Source organism: Acomys minous (genome assembly GCF_964271855.1).
Source record: "Acomys minous genome assembly, chromosome: 2".
In the NCBI taxonomy this organism is placed as follows: Eukaryota; Metazoa; Chordata; class Mammalia; order Rodentia; family Muridae; genus Acomys; species Acomys minous.
In genome coordinates, this window is record NC_140484.1 from 23216297 (window position 1) to 23232742 (window position 16446).

General features: G+C 46.3%; 1 long non-coding RNA gene across 2 annotated transcripts; it reads left to right on the top strand.

Annotated features, from left to right (window-relative positions):
* Positions 1-447: 447 nt before the first annotated feature.
* On the top strand, positions 448-16120 carry LOC311587384. Of its 2 annotated transcripts, none has more exons than XR_014775839.1 (3): positions 448-2124; positions 2256-2368; positions 7935-16120. It is a non-coding gene; the product is annotated as an uncharacterized lncRNA (long non-coding RNA). The 2 variants fall into 2 exon arrangements; XR_014775840.1 differs by having other exon boundaries at positions 448-2118.
* Positions 16121-16446: the final 326 nt, after the last annotated feature.

Genomic DNA, 16446 nt, shown 5'->3' on the forward strand with positions numbered 1-16446 from the left:
GTTGGTTGGTTTTGCTGTTGTTGTAGACAGGAGTTTATGTAGCCCAGGCTGGTCTCAAACATGCTGTGTAGACGAGGTATAAACTCTGACCTTGAATTTTGAATCCTTCTACCTCTGTCTCCTAAGTGCTGAGATAACAGTCCTGTGCCACCATGTTGGTATCATAACGGGAACCAAACCCTGGTGGCTCTGTGATTACTAAGTAAGGACTCCAACAACTGCATCCTCAACCCACTCCTTCCCTACACCCCTCAGCCCTCTCCCCTACACCCCGGCTCCCCACTCCCATCCCCCCCCCATCCCTAAGTGCATGCTAGGACTGCAGGCACCTGGACCAGGCAGGCCTCTGTTTTCTCACATATGCTGCTCACTGTTGCAGATCCCCCCTCTAACCCTGGTTCGGTTGTATCATACACATTTTAATAAACTGTAGCAGCTGTTGTTAAAAATGCTTTATTCAAAGGCTTGAGGAAAGGTTGAAGAAGTAAGTCTGTGCTGTCTGCTGTCCTCCGCAGGGTAGATCTCAGGGGTCTCCCCATCGCTAAGAGCAGTAAACTACACTCTCATTCAGTTTAAAATATTCAGCCAGGTGGAGGTGGTGCACACCTTTAATCCCAGCACTTGGGGCGGGGTTCGGGGGGAGTGCAGAATCTCTAAGTTCAAGGCTAGCCTGGTCTACAGAGCTAGTTCTAGGACAGCCAAGGCTACACAGAGAAACCCTGTCTCAAAACACCAAAAATAAATAAATAAATAATAAATTCAGGTTACTCTTGAGATTTCTTTGACCCATGAGCTATTTAGAAATACATAGGTTTGGTTTCGTTTAGGGTTTTTGTTATTGTTGTTTCTTTTGAGTTTTTGTACTTTTGAGAGGGTGAGCCTCAGATGATGTTGAACTTTGTGGACTCAAAAAAATCCTCCTGCCTCTGCTTGCAAGCAGCTGGGACTAAAGACACACACCACCAGCTTAGAAGAACAGTTTTGCAATGGTCAACTGTTTGGGTGTTTCCTGGCTATGTCTGTGTTGTTCCTGAACTCTGAGAGCATGTGTCTATTTGCTTTCAGATAGGGTCTTGCTAACAGCCCAAGCTAGCTTCCAGCTCACAGCTCTGGAGTCTCCGTCTCCCGCGTGATGACAGCATAATGCCATGGAGCCAGGCACTGAGGCTGGTTTTGTAGGACTTCGGTTTTTAAACTTGCTGAAGTATAGTCTTCGGTCTAGAACGAGACTTGAGTGAATAATGCTCACCCACACTTGTCAAATGAGTGCTCTTCAACGTTAGCAGCTGGGGATGGCTTCTCGCGGGCTGGCTTACACTTGGCCTTGTGCGTTTCCTGTCTGATTGGGCAATCACCGTCAGGTGGGTACTGGAGTAGCCCACTCTAATGGGATTTATCCTTTGTGTGGTTTTCTTAAATGGGTTTTCTGTTCTCTCATATTTTGACCCTATTCTTCAGTTTGATCGTATTGATGACTGGTAGGTCTTCTTGGATAATAGAATACAACTGTTTTGTGTCGGGCTTCCCTTCGCCCCGATTGCTCTCCTCGCACCAGCTGGCTCAGCCGGTGGAAGCAGAGCGCTTGCTGCCTTCGAGCCCTGTCCTGGAGGCTCCCATACTCTGGGAGGCCGATGGCCATCTTCGGCCTCTGAGGCTTGTTTACAAACAACAGTTGGTGGATCCACAGAACAGCAAGCGAGAACTAGAAACGAAGGGTCACATGCCCAGTCACCTCCATCACTTTTGCCCTCCTTCATAACGTTGTCGCAAACCGCGCGCATAACAGTCTAAACTCTTCCCGCTTGCCAATACCGTTTGTGCTTTGGCTACAGCGTCCAATATCTTTTTTGCCTCGTTGGGCTGTTTTCGATAGAATTTTGCTTTGCGCAAGTATCTCTGAGTGACCATATCTCTGAGTGACTGAACACCTCCTGCAGCACTGGCAAACTCTGGGTCGGCCTCGGAGTCCCCCTGGAGATGGAGCTGAAGTCAAAGAAGCCTGGGACAGGCCGAAGCCAGGGGTTCCTCGCGCCCCAACCACCACGGTTAAGGATTCTGATACGTTACCAAACCGCCGCCCAGAAAGGAAATGCAATTTGAACTTCTACCAGGAAAAAAGTAAAGGTAGCCTGCAAGCCGTACCCAAATTAACTGCTACCATTGAGGATGCCAAGCAGATGAGGGTTAAGGGGTGGGGGAGAGGCGTGGCTGGCTCCTCCCTCCTGGGCTCTCACTGATTTTCCCCTTATTTTCAGGACAGCCTTACTGCCTGCAGGGGTTACAGAGACCCTGAAGTCCAGGAGAGTAGCTTCCAGTGGTCTGTCCGTGTGCACTGAGCGGACCCGAACCATTGTGAATCACACCAGCAGTGAGTCCTTGTTGTTCTCCGGAGTGTGTGTGTGTGTGTGTGTGTGTGTGTGTGTGTGTGTGTGTGTGTGTGTGTGAGAGAGAGAGAGAGAGAGAGAGAGAGAGAGAGAGAGAGAGAGAGAGAGAGAGAGAGAGAGAGAGAGAGAGAGAGATATCCTTGGGCGTTGTTTCTCAGGAGCTGTCCATCTTGTTTTTTTTCTTTGTTTGTTTTCAAGATAGGGTTTCTCTGTGTAGCCTTGGCTGTCCTGGACTTGCTTTGTAGACCAGGCTGGCCTCGAACTCTTGAGATCCACCTGCTTCTGCCTCCCGAGTGTTTGGATCAATGCGCCACCACACCTGGCTCCCACCTTGTTCTTGAGACAGTCTTCTCTCCCACTGGGACCGGAAGCTCACCAATTAGGATAGGCTAGTCAGACACCAAACCCTGGGGACTGTCCTGCCTCTGCCTTTCTGGTACTAGGGTTACAGGTGTGTGCTACCAGGCCTGACTTTTTATGTGTGTTCTGAGGATCACACCTGAGTCCTCAATTTACCGACTGAACTCTTTCCCAGCTTGCTGTTCAGAGCTTTTAAGAACTCAGCAGGGAGCCAGACAGGGTGGCGCACACCTTTAATCTCAGCACTGGGGAGGCAGAGGCAGGTGGATCTCTATGAGTAGGAAGCCAGCTTAGTCTACAAAGAGTATTCCAGGACAGCCATGGCTATTACACAGAGAAACTCTGTCTCTAAACCAACCAACCAAACAACAACAGCAACAACAACAAAATCAGCAGGGAGAAAGTTGCCTGTACACCTTGCTGACACAATTTCTCTCTCTTCCAATTTCATAAATATATTTTAGTATTTAAATTGTATGTGTTTGAGTGAGTGTATGTGTGTGTATAAGTATGTGAATGTGTGTCTATGTGTGTGTATGAGAGTGTGCTATGAGTGTGTGTAAAAGTGAGTTTGTATATGTGTGTGTATGAGTGTGTGTAAAAGTGAGTTGGTGTGTGTGTATATGTGTTTGAGTGAGTGTGTGTGTGAATAAGAGTATGTACATGAGTCAGTGTGCATTGGTGTAAGAGTGTGTGTGCACACACATGCAAACGTGTCCTTGCAGTGCCCTTGGAGACTAGAAGAGATTGTTGGGATTTCTTGGAGCTATACACACATACACACACACACACACACACACACACACACACACACACACACATATATATACACACACATACATACATATACATATATACATATATATGGTTCTTGCTTCCAAAATTGCACTGCTACTTCTCCTTGCAGGGCCTATTTATTCTGAGTTTGACCTTCAAGCTTAATTTCTTTACTGTTTTGTTAGTGAGCTTTTAGTGGGCAAGTGGAGGTCAATATCCACATTCATTCTTTGATGACTAATGGGAGACATCTCAAATGTCAACAAAAGTTAAGGCCAGCAAAGGTAGACAGTTCCCTGTGAGTTCAAGGCCAGCCTGGTCAGTAGAGTGATTTCAAGGACAGCTAGGGCTACACAGAGAAACCCATCTTAACTTTGAAGATTGGGGCCTACTTGCAATATGGCTAGGCTGGAATCCTCCTGCCTCAGCCTGCCCAGTGCTGGAATCACAACAGGAGTGGCTGCACCTGGCTCTCCTCAAGGGTGTTAGGGTTCCAAACTTAGATAGATCCTCATTCTCTGAAACAGCACCTCAGTGAGTGAGCCATCTCTCCAACTCTCCTAATACCCAGCCTTTGGTTTTGTTTGTTTGTTTGTGAGACAAGGGCTTGCTATGTAGCCCAGGCTGGCCCATGACTCCTCAGTATGTAGCCCTAAGGACTGGCCTTAGTGTCTTGATTCTCTTGCCCCTTTAAGTGCTAGCTTTAGTCTCTCTTTTGTTCCCCCCAATTAAACCTTTTAAATTTAATTAATTTAAATTTTAATTTGGTTTTTCAAGACAAGGTTTCTCTATGTTATCTTGGCTGTCCTGGACTCGCTTTGTGGACCAGGCTGGCCTCGAACTCACAGAGATCCGCCTGCCTCTGCCTCCTGAGTGCTGGGATTAAAGGCGTGAGCCACCATGCCCGGCTCTTTAATTTTTTTGGTTGGTTGTTTTTGCTTTTCTTGCTTTTTTGGAGACAGAATTTCTCTTTGTAGCCCTGGCTGTCCTGGAACTCACTCTGTAGACCAGGCTGACCTCAAACTCAGAGATCTGCCTGCTTCTACCTCCTGAGTGATGGGAATAAAGGCATATGCTACCATGCCTGGCTCTTAAATTTACATTTGTTTTTAGTCAGCATTTTGAGATGCTATGCTCAGGCAGGCTTTGAACTCCTGGGCTCAGGAGATCTTTGGGCATCTCTGGGACTGGCTGGGACTAAAGGGGTACACCACAGTGTCCTGCTGGGGCTGGCTGGGACTAAAGGGGTACACCACAGTGTCCTGCTGGGGCTGGCTGGGACTAAAGGGGTACACCACAGTGTCCTGCTGGGTGCAGTTTTATTCAAATAATGGTTTGATACTCAGCACATCAATGCAACAACCCAAAACTCTACAAAACATAACTAACTGTTTGTCCTGGCCTCGCTTGGGTGCCAGTGACAGGAACTCTCTTTAAGCAAATAGAAAGTGAGTGGGGATTTGTTTGAATACCTGAAAATGTGATGGGTTCACTTATACTAGTGTTGCAGCTGCAGCTAGATCAAGAAGTTACCGGATTACACTGTTATGGTTTGAATAATCTTCTTCTCTTCACCCTCCATACATGCCTGCTCACATCTCTCTACCACAAACTCCGCCTCATAAAAATTACAGCCAGGTGCACACCTATAATCCCAGCACTTGAGCAGTAGAGAAGGGAGGACCAGGAGGTCAGGGCTAGCCTCAGCTACAAAGTGAGTTTCAGGCCAGACAGGGTTACACAAGACCCTGTCTCAAAAAATACACACACACACACACACACACACAAACACATCTGGGCAGTGTGGCACATGTCTTTAATCCCAGCACTTGGAGGCTCTAGAGGCAGGGGGATCACAGTGAGTTCAAGGCCAGGCTGGTCTACAAAGTGAGTACAGAACAGCCAAGGCTACACAGGGAAACCCTGTCTTGAAAAACCAAAACCAAACCTTTAATCCTAGCATGCAAGGCAGAGGCAGGTGGATCTCCATAAATTAAAAGCCAGCCTGATCTACATAGTGAGTTCCAGGACAGCCACAACTACATAATAAGGTCCTGTCTCAAAACAAAACAAAGCAAAACAAAACAAAACACCCAGCAACAAGAAAATATTATTAGCTGACAATAGTATTTAACCAAATACTCAAATAAGTGTCATTTAGGTAGCTCTTTCAAGAAGGTAATTCCTTTTCTTGTAATGTCTCTCTGACAGTGTAAATAAGGGCTACAGATTTACATAAGTAAATTTACATAAGTAAATCTGTCTCATAATTTTATACTAGGACATTCACTGGTCCCAATTTCCTCTCTTTTCTTTCTTTCTCTCTCTCTCTCTTTGTTGTTGTTGTTGTTGTTTTGAGACAGAGTTTCTCTGAACTGGTCCCAATTTCAAAGGGGGAAATCGATGTGTTTGCTGGCCTCCTAAAATATTATTATGCATTTGTTCCCTAAAAGAATCTGCATGTTGCTGGGCATGGTGGCGCATGCCTTTAATCTCAGCACTCGGGAGGCAGAGGCAGATGGATCTCTGTGAGTTCGAGACCAGCCTGGTCTACAAAGAGAGTCCAGGACAGCCAAGCCTACACAGAGAAACCCTGTCTCACCCCTTCCAAACAAAACAAAACAAAAACAAAAACGAATCTGCATGTAATTAATGGATGGAACTGGAAATGACCATCCTGAGTGAGTTAACCAGCCCCAGAAAGATACACATGGCATATACTCACTTATAATTGGACACTAGCTCAACAGGGATGTCCCATGAAAGTCTACACTTAGCTGAAGATTGAGATTGATACTGTGACCTCCTACTGGGACTCTAGGTGAGAGAGGTAAGGAAGAATGGGGAAATAGAAGGATCCAGAGGGTCCTAGAAGCGTACAAGAAGACCATTAAGGCTGGTGGATCTGGACCTAGGCGGGTCAGCTCAAACTACTGTACCAACCAAGGACAATGCATGCAGCAAACCTAGAGCCCCTATCCAGATCTAGCCAATGGACAGCACATTCTCTACAGTTGTGTGGAAAGCAAGGACTGACTCGGACATGAACTCTGGTGCCCCCTATTTGACCATGTCCCCTTGGTGGGGAGACCTGGTGACGCTCAGAGGAAGAGTAAGCAGGCTACCAGGAAGAGCCCTGATAGGCTGTGATCTTATAGTGGGGAAGGTCCCCTTCTGTCACAGACCTAGGGGAGAGGATAGGATGAAAGAGGGAAGGCGGGGGAACGGGAAGATACAAGTGAGGGGATAACAAATGAGATGTAATCTGAATAAATTACTTAAATTAAAAAAAAAAGAATCTGCATGTATCCAGGGGTGAGGGGAGTAGGGGGTGGAGGTGGGGTGGGAGGGGGAGATATAGAGGGGGTGGAGGGGGTGGTGGCACACATCTTTAATCCCCACTGGGAAGCCAGGCAGATCTCTGTGAGTTTGAGGACAGCCTGGTTGGCCAGGACAGCCAAGGTTGTTTTGTTGTTGTTGTCATTTTGTTTTGTGTGTGTGTGTGTGTGTGTGTGTGTGTGTGTGTGTGTGTGTGTGGTTTTTTGTTTTGTTTTGTTTTTTTTGTTTATTTTTGGTTTTTTGAGACAAGATTTCTCTGTGTAACAGCTCTAGCTGTCCTGGAACTCTCTCTCTGTAGACCAGGCTGGCCTCGAACTCACAGAGATCCTCCTGCCCTTGCCTCCCAAGTGCTGGGATTAAAGGCATGAGCCACTAGCGCCTGGTGACAGCCAAGGGTATACAGAGAAACCCTGACTTAAAAACCCAAAAATAAATAAAAATAAAAGAATCTGCATGTAGGATGGATGCAACTTCAGGAACTCAGACTTTCCTCCCCAAAGATCATTGACTCGGGGAGCCCTTGACCCTTGACCTTTAAGGTCTCAGCCAGATTGGAGAAATATGTTGACCAACTCCCACACCAGCCCTGAGATGCACAGATTGGGAATTGCTTTGCCCGTTGGTCTTCCATGCCCTGTGTCAGGAAGAGACGTGGGTAGGGATGGGGGTGGGGACAGGATGTTTTGTGGACTTGCTGGTACCCGGCTACTGCTGGTGCCAACTGGTGCCAGCATGGAAAAGTAGTGGATAGCCAGTGCTTTAGAGGCTGGCTCTCTCATAATGCAGACACCTGAGAGACCCTGGCCCAAGGGAGACAGATGCCATCTCTGCTTCCAAAAGAGCGTACAAGAAAGGTCAGTCTTCAGCTGCTCAGAGCACACAGAAGGGCCCCTCTATCAGATCTTTCTGCTCTCCTGCCCACCTTAGTCCCTGCCAGGCAAGTGGTGCTATGGATCCTGGCTGAGGCAAGACCGGAACTCAGTCTTTTTTTTTTTTTCCTGGAACTCCATCTTCCAGCTTGATGCTATCCTGCTATCTCCAGTTACTTTACAGCATCTCCTCTCTTTCCCATAGAAGCTGATCAATGGAACTATTGAAAATTGAGACCAGCGTGCGAGGGAAGGCTTCACCACAGCAGGGTGCCCGGCCAGGAGATGCTCACTCCTTAAAACCTGGACCGAAGGATTCCAGAGCTCCCTTGGTGAAGCAGCTTGGAGCTTACCATGCAAGGCGCTCCCAGCACCAGGCAGCTGCCAGTGCCAAACAAGGAGCCTACCTGGACCCAGGAGCTTCGGGCCCTCTGTACCCAAAAATGCAGTGGAGCGCGTGACTTTTTCCAGGATGAGCATCATCACTGTGTGTTTGTCTTCAAAGTCATTCAGATTATTTTTGGAACCCTTGAAGCAGCAGTTTCTTCCTATGTAGTTGATCCTGAGATTGCTCAAGGAGCCGAGATTGGGCCCCTGATGGTCTTAGAAGATGAGGCTGTAGCCAGGTCCTTGAGCAGCATCTCAAGCCAGCACAGGTCTACGCTGCCCAGTGAGGATGGATTTCCTTTTGGACATACCTCGGGGAGCTGGTTTATCTGGAGCTCTGTCACTTGTGCTGTTATCTATCATCTGGGTGGAGGGAGAGACCATAGGGAAGACTGTAGCTGTGGCCGGCCAGGAGACGTCACAGCCGTGCTCCATGGATCAGCCCCTGCCTTCTCAGCCTGCACGGATGTTTTAGTCAAGGCTGACTGTACCAAAGGTGGGGAATTCCTGTTGTAACATGTGGCGGAGGGGCCTGCTTTCTCGGAGGAGAGGTTGGGAGACAGTTGGAGGGGGGAGATGGATTTGTCTTTCTCTGTCAGTCTGAATTGGAGCTGGCAGGTGCGAGGCTGTGGGGGCCTCCGCTCTCTCTCCTTGTTCTCAGGATCTGTGTTGCTCCTGTAAGGATTCTAAGGGAACCAATGAAGGGTGGGTGGGCAGGCTGCTGAAGCCGTACCCCTTGAGGTTAGCAGACGGCCTAAGTTGTACCTTATGGGACAGGGGATGTGTGCGGTGGTTGGTCAGATTGTCTGAAGGCTGCCCTTCCAAGCGCCAGAGTAGCTGTCCAGCTCCAAGCTCTGGAGAAAGACATAGGAAGCCATTGTCTAAATTTCTTGCCCATTAAGGAGTCTTGTCTGTAACTTGAAGACAGGATGTGGCACACACCCTCCCCCCATTACTGTATAAGTTCCTCACCGTGATGACCCACACTTATCAACGGGTCCATCTGGGACTTATGATGAGTTGGTCTTTGAAAGCATTTGTCTAACAATGGCCACGCAGGCCGAGTGCCATATCTCCTGCTCTACACGGCTCTGGCAGTTCCCAGAATCTCTGTAGGTCAAAAGGCACAAGTGCATGTAAGCCCCAGGCTCTGTGCGTCTACTTTAGGAGGGTGCCAAGCTGTCCCAGAAAGTATCCAGCTTGTAAAAGATGAATTTGCTGTTGAAGCCACAGTTTGCAATCTTGATGTTCACGTCAGTGTCTATGACAGTTTATTTGTTAAGTCTGTAAGGGTAATGCACTTCTGACAGCAGCATGCGCATTAGTCACTATTGTTGGAATTTGCTTCAGGCCTCTGTTTTCACGAGGCACTGGGTATCCAAATCCCCTCCCTTCTACTAGCAGGTTTCACAGCAAGGCTGTTGTTCCCAGGGTCTTATCACTGCAAATATTCTACTCTATCGGTCTTCCTGGAGTCTTCGCGCACCTGTACTTCACAGGGTGTTCTCTGGCGTTCTTGGCAGTGAGGATCCCCTAGGTGGACTTACTCCACTGTTGAGACTCCTCAGAAACGTAACTGCGCACGCAGATGAGTCTCTCTCTAGTAGATGTGGATGAGGGGACCTGCTGCTTGTTTGGACCTCCTGCTGGGCCTCAGAGGCAAGGCACCCCAGGGTTGGCTTAAATTTGAGGAAAGCATACACTTGTTTCAAGTCACCTCAGGAGAAGGCCAGTGAATTCATTCAAATGAATTTATCTTTATAGTGGAAATAAAACATAATGCTGGACTCTTAGGATTTGGGTGATCTGCTGAAGAAAGACCCCAAGGCAGTGTGCAAAAACAGAGTGTTTTTATTCTAGCACGCTTGGATCGCCTCTCTCTAGACGGCGACCCCCAAAACGAGCACGCAGGCTCAATTTATAGACGGTTGGAGGGAATCTGTGACAACAGAATTGAGTCAGAGTGTAGGAGGGGATTCAGGACTGGCTGTTTGTTTGGTTATTGGGGACTTTTGAGGCACTGAAGTTTTGGCTCTTACTCAGGAGTTGGCCTTTAATTTGATTGGATGGGGCCAGCTGTGTTCGTTACCAAGGCCATGAAGTAATAAAAACACGGTATCTGTCATTTTGCCCATGAGCTTCCCATGAGCTCTCTATATCAGGTGTTGTTTTTTTTTTTCCCAGAAGTTTTTAGAAACTTGGCCTAGTTAGGTAGAGTGAAACCTGAAGCTTGTCATGAAGTTGGTCTAGTCAAGCAATTGGGGTCATTGGGGGGCTTGGGGTCCCTGGAGTTGGGTCCCTTCAGGCAAAACAATAATGATGATGGTGATAATAATAATAAGTAATTTTCAGAAAAAAATTGATTAAAAGAAAACATTTAAAGCATAAAAGGATAAAACTAGGAAGAGTTAAGAGAAGCAATAAACTAGACCCGGCCTGAGGCTCAGGTGCTTGGGATTGTAAACCAGTGGCTTCATGTAAGATCACAGGAAAAGCGACCCTAACTGGCAAGGCTGGGGTTAATCAATAATAATTTTCAAATAGCCCTTTTAAGAAAATTATCCAAGGTCCCAAAGACCTTTTATTTTCATGTGGGTTCTTGATGATCAGACAAGCTATAGGATTCGTCAATAGTCTTCTCATTTCTAGTTTGCAAAAGTGGCACAGTGCTTGGCTCTCACAGAACTCTGGAGCAGCCGCACTGAAAACTCTAACGTGGGTTTCAGAGTGTTGAGGCAGTGCAACCAGCACTGGGACAAACGGACACAGTCACATACTCGGTATGAGAGGAAGCCCAGAGGGGACGACCGCAGCTTGTGGGGCTTCTCTGGAGATCCTTTCCTCTGGAGAACTTGAGAACTTTCTGGGTCACTTCTCAACATCTTTAAATGAAGCTTAAATGCAAAGAGAAGAACCCTGTAGCCTCCACTACTCAGGAGGCTGAAGCAGGAGGATGGCTTGGACCTGGCAGCGCCTGGCTAGTCTGGGCAACATGGTAGTTCCCTGTGTCTAAAAAAAAGAAACCATGCTCAGTAGAAATGGCATCTGGAGTTGAGAAAAGAAAACACATCACTTTGTTCTTTTATTTGTCTCAACAATGTGTTTTGTTCCACCACGTGCCTCTCACTCAGGGTGGGATAGTGACTCATCACCAGGGTAACCTTTAATACTTTCACAATCTTTTTTGTTTGTTTGTTTGTTTTTTCGAGACAGGGTTTCCCTGTGTATCCTTGGCCGTCCCGGGCTCACTTTGTAGACCAGGCTGGCCTCGAACTCAGAGATCCTCCTGCTTCTGCCTCCCAAGGGCTGGGACAAAAGGCGTGCACCACCATGCCCAGCTTCACAATAATGTGTATTGAAGTTTAGTACTGATACTGATAAGTGCCAACTGTCAATGCATAGTTTGTAGCTACTCACAAATTGGAATCACCTATTTCACTAGCATCTGGGTCAAGTGTGACACTACAATATGGTGTCCCAAGATCCCCTTTCCAGTTACTCTTTGTGTAGAGGGTTATCTCTTCTCATAGCATTGGTTAGTTTAGCTCATTTTTAAAAAAGATTTATTTATTTACTTGTTGTATAAGTGCTTTGTCTGCAGAAGAGGGCACCAGATATCATGATAGATGGTTGTGAGCCACCATGTGGTTGCTGGGAATTGAACTCAGGACCTCTGGAAGAGCAGTCAGTGCCCTTAACCTCTAAGCCATCTCTCCAGCCCATTTAGCTCATTTTTTTATCTTTAAACTTGTAGAATCACACACTGAACAATTTGTATCTTTCATTTGTTCAGTCTTCTGTGAGGGCTATATATTAGTATTCTAAATGCCAAATGTATGACCATAAGTCTGTTTATTGGCTGTTTGGGTCATTTGCAGTTTGTGAATGTTAAATATAGCTCTAGGAATTCTTATACAAATTTGGAGAGGGGGCCAGGGCAAACATATAAATGCAGTCTGTTGAATATGTAAATTTAGGGGAGTAATTGCTGGTGTGTGAGGTAGGAATATTTTCATTTCAGTACAAATGAAAGTGGTTTATGCCAACTGACATGACCATCTGCATCCTGGGTCCACTCTGATGTTTAGCACCTTCGCCTTTCTGTAGTGCTGCAGTAGTGCTTAGCCTTGTGGCTTGTATTTCCCTGGTGCTTAATGATCAGGAAGAAGAGCTTTTCAGGGGCCTCTTGGCCAATCTTTCTTTTGAGAAGCACCACTTCATGTCTGGCATTCATTTCTCAGTTGAACGGCTTTCGTTTTTCATGTTGGTTTCTCCTTTGTCCTTGCTATATGTTGTAGCATGAGCAGGAGACACAGCACACTGTGATCATCTGCAGCTTGCAGAATTGTCTTCAGATAAGGCATGGAGTGTTAGTATGTAGAGCCATACTGTGTTCCTGGGAAACGAGGAGTTGTTCTACCCCAGGCAGGCCTTGACTACACATCTCTCCTACCTTAGCCTCCCAAGCAGCTGAGAGCACCATTCCTATGAAATAAAGCCAGATTGCTGACTCGCCCCAGAAAAGGACTTCGGGATTGGGCAATATGAAGCAAAGCTGAAACTTATTAAGGAAAAGGTTTTAATATAGATGTCAGAGTGGACATTACGAGACAGGGAAAGAAAAACATGGAGGAAAAGGACAGTAGCACATGCCCTGAACATTGGGTGCAGACTTGTAAAGAGAGAGTCATGTGTAACTGTGTTAGTTATATCTTTCTCCTTGGTGGCCTCCAAAGTTGCACTGTTCAAGGAGTTAAAAAGTTGGTGGGAATGTTTTGGTATACTTATTATCTAAGGAGTTTTTTTTTTTGAAATGTGGTTTGTAAGGTGTTTTATAGTGCTGTCAACAGACAACATAAGTCTCATCTTAAATGGAACAAGAGATAGCTTATCTGATCCAGAAATGAGTGACCATGTCTCAGGAATAGGGATCCAGGTTGCTTAGAACAACATGTTCCCATGTGAAGATGGTCCTTGTTAAGTTTTATAGTCCTTCTGGGACTATAAATGGCACGAATCAAGGCGTTTTTCAAATACATGGGGACCTCTGTTATAGGTCTTCAGATGCTATTGTGACATTTTTGACCTTGGGATTGGTGGCAGCTAGTGGTCTGCTAAGGTAACACACTCCAAAGGTTTTACCTGACATGGCTTAGGTGACAATGCATGGCTGGTGAGACACTAAAGAGAGAAAGATAGTTTGGCTGTGGATCTTCTTCATTTACCTCCCCATAGTCACGAAACTCTATATTCAGCCAGTAATCTTTGAGGAATCTTCAGTATAGGTGTGGGCCTTGTTCCCCACCCCCACCCCCGCACCTCCCCTGGGGACACTACTTCCCGGAGCACTACACACTTTATAGGCTTGTAAATTACTAGCCAAATTGGGCATGACCGCACACATGCCCGTGATCTCAGGTGGAGGCAGCAGGATCTGGAGCTCAAGGTCATCTTCGGCTGCATATCAAGTTAGAGGCTATCCTGGTCTATATGAAACCCTGTCTCAACAAAGCAAAAACAAAACAGCCTGCGTTGGTTGGCTGTGAATTCTCATTGGCTATGGCCGTGCATACATTTCAGTCATCTCTGCTGTTAATCTTCTGCTATCTGCTAGTTGACCCCTAAACCATCGCTTTCCCAAGGTGGATTTCTTGTCGCTTGACTGTGACAGGAACTTTTCCATCCTGAATCCTATTCCTGCTGGGGGCGGGGGTGGTCCCTCCCAAGTATCCACATAGCTCTTCCTCCAACTCTCTGGGCTCCCAGATCTACCTGTGTGTCCTTATGTATCTTATGTACTAGCCCTATCCATCACTACTTTTTTCAAATATATTTTTTTTTGGGGGGGCAGGGTCTTGCTCTGTAACTAAGGCTGGTCTCCGGTCTCACATAATCCTACAACCTCCTGAGTGCTAGGATCATAGGCATGAGTCACCCTGTTCTACCACTTTATTTTGAGAGACAGGGTCTCACGTAGCACGGGCTAGCCCTGGAGTCCTGATCCTTCTGCCTTTACTGCCCCAATAAATTGTAGGTATGTGTTCTTGTGTCTCACTTCTACCAGTTTCTAGAAAACAAAAACAAAACAAAAACCCTTTATACTAAGAAATATTCAACCTCACATGATTATTGTAATTAGAATAAAACAGGCTTTATTCCCTCCCTATACTCAGTATAGCTTTTTTGTTTTCTTCTTGGGTTTTCAAGACAGGGTTTCTCTTACAGTCCTGGCTGTCCTTGACTCACTTTGTAAACCAGGCTGGGCCTGAACTCACAGAGATCCGCCTGCCTCTGCCTCCCAAGTGCTAGGATTACAGGCGTGCGCCATGACACCTGGCATAGCTGCAATTTTCACTTAACTGTCTTATAAGGCATAGGAAAATAAAAGGTATATAGAAAAGAATCTGGGCCTTGGATTTTCTTTCTTTTTTTGATAGTAGTGGGTCTCGTTCTCCTCCTCCTCTATTGTGGAGACAAGGACAGCTTTAAAAACTCAGTATAAAGGGGCTGGAGAGATGGTTCAGTGGTAAGAGCACAGGCTGCTCTTCCAGAGGACCTGGGTTGAATTCCCAGCAACCACATGGCAGCTCACAAATGTCTGTGACTCTTGTTCCAGGGGATCTGACACTCTCACATAGACATACGTGGAAAAAAAAACACCAATGCACATTTAAAAATTAAGACTAAAACATTTTTTAAAATTACTGTAAAGACCAAACTAGGGGCTGGGCGTGGTGGCGCACACCTTTAGTCCCAGCACTTGGGAGGCAGAGGCAGGTGGATTGCTGTGAGTTCAAGGCCAGCCTGGTCTACAAAAGCAAGACCAGGACAGCCAAGGCTACACAGAGAAGCCCTGTTTTGAAAAACAAAACAAAACAAAACAAAACATAAAAGACCAAACTGTCCTTAAATTCTCAATCTTCCTGCCTTTGCCTTTCTCAAATGCTAGGATTATAGGCATGTCCTACCTCATGCAGCCTTGGTGTCTTGATTATTTATTCCCTCAACCCTGGTGTCCATGCTGATGGTGGCTCATGGTAGGCTCCGAGGCCAGGTGACATTAGCCAACATTAATGAGGTATGTATGGTTGGAGCCTCAGTCCAGCCACATGAGCTGCGTCTGTCATTCAAATACCAAAGTCTTAAAGCTCCAAAATAAAAATAAAAGCGAAAGCTTTGCCAGATATTTTCCTCTACTTTTCCAATGGTTTGGTGGAGAGAAGACACACAATCCCTGTCTCAGAGGATGCTGCTGCTGTGACTACATAATCCCCGTGGCGTGGCGAGGGCAGGGTGACGTCACCTCGACTTCCCTTTTCCCCCTCCCAGGATCAGGTCTTCAGCTGCTGGTGGTGGCGGGAGAGATGACTTCTAGGCACAAAATGAATCCTGTAGCTTTGCTTTGTTTGAAGCAGGGTCTCCCCATGTAGACCAGGCTGGCTTCAATCTCAGAGATGACGCTACCTGTGTTTTCCAGATGTTGGGATTAAAGGGGTGCGCAGGCACATCGGCTGTAAATGCATCTTTAATCTTTATGTCTTCCCTCTGATTGGGAATCAAGGGGCTGTGAGGGACGTTCTCTATGTCCCAACACTATAGATGTGTCCGGGTAGGCCTGCGATCCTCTTCTCACTAGGAACCTTTAGTGCCAGCTCTTGGCACACTGGGCTGTGAGAGCTACAGCAAAAAAGCAGGACCAAGCAGGACACGGTGAGCCATATCCTCTTTCTGTGAATACTGTGATATGTTATAAATGAGTCCTTCTGAAGTACAGCTTGAACATGTAGTTAAATAATAATTCATTCTTAGACTTCAGACATTTTGAATGATGGCCCCTAGTGGAATAATATTATGAATTGCAAATTGGAACATGAAATTAAATGTGAGATTTCGTTCTTTTCTGTCATCCTTAGCTGGTTTTTAAAATTAATTTCTATGGAATGCAAAGCTTCTGAGCCCCTCAAATGGTTGTGTATGTGTGTGTGTGTGTGCATGTATGTGCATGTGTGTATATGCAATATGAAAGAGCATGCACTCATGTGAATGTGTGTGCGTGTGAGTGTGATGGTTAATAAGGTACTCTTTTAGAGCATAGAAGAGAAACACTTGTGTTGTGGGATTTTTCTCTCAGACCCAGACCTGACCCTCTGTAGATTTTAACCTATGGAATCTGTGGTAACAAAATTATCACTGACTTTGTGGATTAACTGACAAACATGTGTTTCTCAGTTCTGAAAGACAAAGGGTCCAAGATGAGGATGAGAGATGCAGTGTTTGATGAGGACCCACTTCCTCTTCCCAGCTGGCCTCTGTTCTCCTGTGTCCTCGGC